We start from the raw sequence: 4379 nt of genomic DNA, 5'->3' as shown, positions 1-4379 counted from the left end.
CTTGGTCCCTTGCCCTACACACAACACACAGTAGCAACTGTTTTTGCAAAGGGGTCTACTGTGGTGTCAAGTTTGTTTGTGCTCAGAATTGTGTCACCTCTTCAAAACTGAGCTCCAACAGCTGACTTGTCTGGCTGCCTGCGGTAGCTAACTCTGCTGGCTGACTACATCCTGCGTGAACTTCTCTGTCTTCCTCTTTGTGTTAAGTTTAGATGCTATTCAGTCAGACCTTTATTTCATAACTGCTCTTTTTGTTTTCATGAAGAAAGGGACAAGATAAGAAGGAGGAACTGATCAGCTTCCTTGATAGCCTTCTTAATTGTATGGACCCAAATCAAATCTCTTCCATTTTTTTTCTTTTATCTAGTGCAGGTATTGAATGAATAAAATTTCATCTTGAAGTGCTGAAACAAATGATTAGAGTGTTATTTAGCTATCAGGCACTCTTAAGGGTCATGGGATAATTAACGCATAATCTGACTGCAAGTAGCATTTTGAATTATCTATTGATATCTTTTATTCTTTTCATATTGCAAAAACTAAAAAGAACATCCCCCCTTCTTTTTTGTTGTAGAGTAGCTACATGCACAGAAGTGCCTTTGTGAAACCAGGGAATTTTATGATCGATCCTAACTTGATATGCCATTGACGTAACTAAAGACTGTGAATGCAAGTTGACATCTGAGTGGTATTAGCAGAATATATATTAAATTAGAAGAATATGAATATTTAGAATAATGTGATGTAGAATAATTAACCAGACTTTTGTACAACAGATGCACGATTCTGCGATTCAACCATTTGAATAAGCAATGAAAAGTGGGTTAAAAAAATAAATAAGAATGAAGCTTTAAATAAGAATGAAGCTTTTCTTCACTTGCTACTGACATATAAAATTGCAAAATAGCAAATATATTATTATAGATCTTTGAGGAGACTACATCAGTTTTGGAATGATTGCTGACTGTTACATTTTGGCTGAATTCAAGAGGGCACAGTATTTTAGAACCTGATTATCTCTCCTAACTTGCTCTTTATCTCAGTGGGTAGAATAGAGGTAATAATTAGAGAATTAAGCTTTGCTCACTCAGTCATGAAGTGCACAAATTCACTTGCTGTTTCATATTTATTTTCCAGCTGAAGGAGTTTAATTTATTTTGCTTTCTGTTGTGCCCACACCTGACCGACCAAAGCAGCTTCACTAAGGTCCCACTGATCTCTACTATTTAACCCCTGTATCTCTTCCTATTGCTTTGCAAAGCAAACAGCTTTCCTCTGGGGCTTACGCCAGAGCTCAGATATAGCTGCCAGTGACTGCCATCCCTGTTGACCCCTGAATCTGATAGCATGTCTGTAAAGCACATTCACATTCCCTCCAAAGGGATGAGAAACATGAAGAGGAACCTAGTACAGATGGCAGGGGCTGGTCTGCATTCAGCAACATGTAAATCTTATTCATATACTTTTACCACCACAGTTTCTCATTGTCAGATTCATAGGTCACAATCATTTTGCTTTAAAAACCCAACAGCATTGTTTCCAACAGGCAGAAATAATAATATATCACTGAGCGATACTGATGAACAACAGTAATGTGTTCTTTTTTATTATTATTTTCTATCTGAATCCAGATGTTTTCTGTGGTCCCTGTAGGCAAAATGCTGTCTGTGAGAAAGTCCCTGCTGGCTGTCACAATGCAATGTTATCTTGTGAATGGTTCCTTAAATATCTGCAAGGTCAGAGAGATTAAATGTTCTCCTGGGAAACTCAGGAAAAGTAGAATGTCAGCATCACCTTTCATCCAAGTGAGAAGTTAAATGACATTTCCAGTGATATTGATTAGAGCATCTTTGAGCGTCAAAACAGAATGGTGATTTCAATATCTGCAATGAAATGCAAAGGCAGAAGCAGGAGACTGTGAGAGTAGACAGTATTTCTTTTCAGAAGAAATTCAAGACTGCAAATCGGGAAATATCTTTCCTCAGACTGCTTGGGTCTCATTGTTGGGGAGCTGAGTTTTTCTCTCTCTCCATTTGTGCAGGTGGAATTGTGGACTGAGGGGACCATGCACAATGCTACCACCCTTTCCTCATCTGAGGTACCTTCTTCCCTTACTTGTCTCCCAGGCTGTTGTGCTGGGGCAGAGCACTTCATCTAGGATGCTCCTGTGCTGCATTGTCAAAAAGGACACTCCAAGCTGTCTGAGAAAGTCACTACTTTTAAGATACCTTCATGTCATTTCAATTCATAATGTAAGACAAGTCACTCCCAGCCCCAGAAAGCTGGATCTCTGGCTGTCAACACAAGCAAACTGCTGTTGCATTAGAGAGCTGACTTCTGAGTATTCTGTATGATAGCCACTTTCACTGACTCAGGCGTATGTACTATGTACGGAAGGAAGGGCATTGTCTCTCTCTTGACTGTTTAGCATATAATTTGTTTCACATCATGTCTTTCATACAAACAATGTCCCTACAACACTTTTTGCATTAAATAGAGCAGCAAAGTGAAAAATGACCAAAGGAGGTAGGAATGAGGAAGAAAAGAGAATGGAGAATGGCAGTTTTTATGTGGGGTAAACTGGCAGTCAGCTGCACTGGAGCCCATGGAGGTATCCTGAGTCCTGTTGCAGATTCCCGAGCCAAGAGTCCATCTTACTAATTTTTTTCTGAGGAGATCAGAAAAGTGCTGAAATAGGGAGTTACAGACAGACTGTTTTAACTTGCAGAGCTGCAGAGGAGGTTTTGGCACCAGAAATGGTGGGGGTTTTGCCGACTCATAGTGAAGATGACAGTGCTAGGAAAGGAGAACTAGAGAAAAATAGGCAGAGAGAAGAGATGCTAAAACAAGTCTACAGAGTGCATTATTTTAAAAGTGCTTTGAGTGTGCCCCTATCCTATAATTAATACAAAGGTATCTTATTCTTTTTGAAATACATTTTATACTGCAGTTCTGAAGCAGTAAAATTGAAACAAGTACATTTAACAATACAAAGAAATAATCACATTCTAACTCGTTATAATGGAATTCAACTTCATTATTAATAAAGTAATAAAATAATTTTAATTAATGTTCTGATTTTCTGTATCTTTGCATAATTGGTAGATGATCTTCTGTGCACTGAGCATTTTTCAGTTTCAAGATTATCTCCAGGTTCAGCTCCCAGGCTCTCATTTGATCTGTTGTTGTCCTTCTTGACCTTAGTCTTCACACTCAAATGGCCATTTAGATTCTTCTGATTGCAGCCTAAGAAAGAGAAGGGAGGGGAGGTTTATCTTTAGCCTGGCCCTTCTGTAAACCCATATTGTTCCTTTGCTATTATAGAAAGAAACTGGGGTTGTAAAAGTCTGCATTACATTGATCGCCTACTGGGGTTCAGGGATATAATGGGTTTTATTTGATTTCACTTACACCAATGTAAATTAGAAGGAGCTGCATCAAAGCTATCAAAGGAGGCAGCTGCATTATACTGGTGTAAGTGAAATAATAAGACCACTTGCATCTCCCACAGCAGTGACTTTTTCCCCATTGCTCTACCCTCCTCTCTTGTTGAGTTCAAACGGAGCAAGATTTGTTGCACAAAACCAGCTTTTCACATTCTTGTATGCATATCCAGCAAAATTTAGTCTAGCAAACTATCAGGGTGGTTACCTAAATTTTATGCGGGGATCACTGCAGCAGGGGGATGTGTTCTTGCCAAAAGCAAAAGCTTGGGAACGAACAGAGGAGGGAACTGACAGCCTGACAAGATGCCATTTTTTGTCTTCCTTTATTTTCTAGGACTTCAGTAGTGAGGCAAGTTGTTTTTGTTTTTAGAAACCCAGATATCCTATTTATGACATGCAACACACCGCCCTGGGAAACGTTGATTGCAAGGACTCTGATTTCCCAGGGTGGGTATTGGCAGATAGCAGGGTGGAGAGGTTACAGAGCTGCACAAGGGTCGCTGCCTGGCCTTATTGAGTGGCAATGGGAGACAGCGTCTTTCAGCTTTAGTTTATTGATGGCATTAGAAACAGAAATGGGTCTCACCTAAGTCTGTGGACCTGTCCTCTCAGCTCTGAGGAGGTTTGAAATCTCAATGTGGTTCTAATGGCTGAATTAAGCTTTTTGTGTCTATAGGTAGGGCACACTCTCTGGAGTTAGGGTTGCAGAGAGCAGATGCTGAAGGGACTGGCAGAATCATAGAATCATAGAATCACAGAATCATTAAGGTTGGAAAAGACCTCTAAGATCATCAAGTCCAACCGTCAACCCAACACCACCATGCCCACTAAACCATGTCCCTAAGCGCCGCATCTACATGTCTTTTAAATACTTCCAGGGATGGGGACTCAACCACTTCCCTGGGCAGCCTGGTCCAAGGTTTAACCACTCTT

Source organism: Pygoscelis adeliae, unplaced genomic scaffold (genome assembly GCF_000699105.1).
Source record: "Pygoscelis adeliae isolate BGI_AS28 unplaced genomic scaffold, ASM69910v1 Scaffold24, whole genome shotgun sequence".
Lineage (NCBI taxonomy): Eukaryota > Metazoa > Chordata > Aves > Sphenisciformes > Spheniscidae > Pygoscelis > Pygoscelis adeliae.
Note: the sequence above shows the minus strand (reverse complement) of the source record.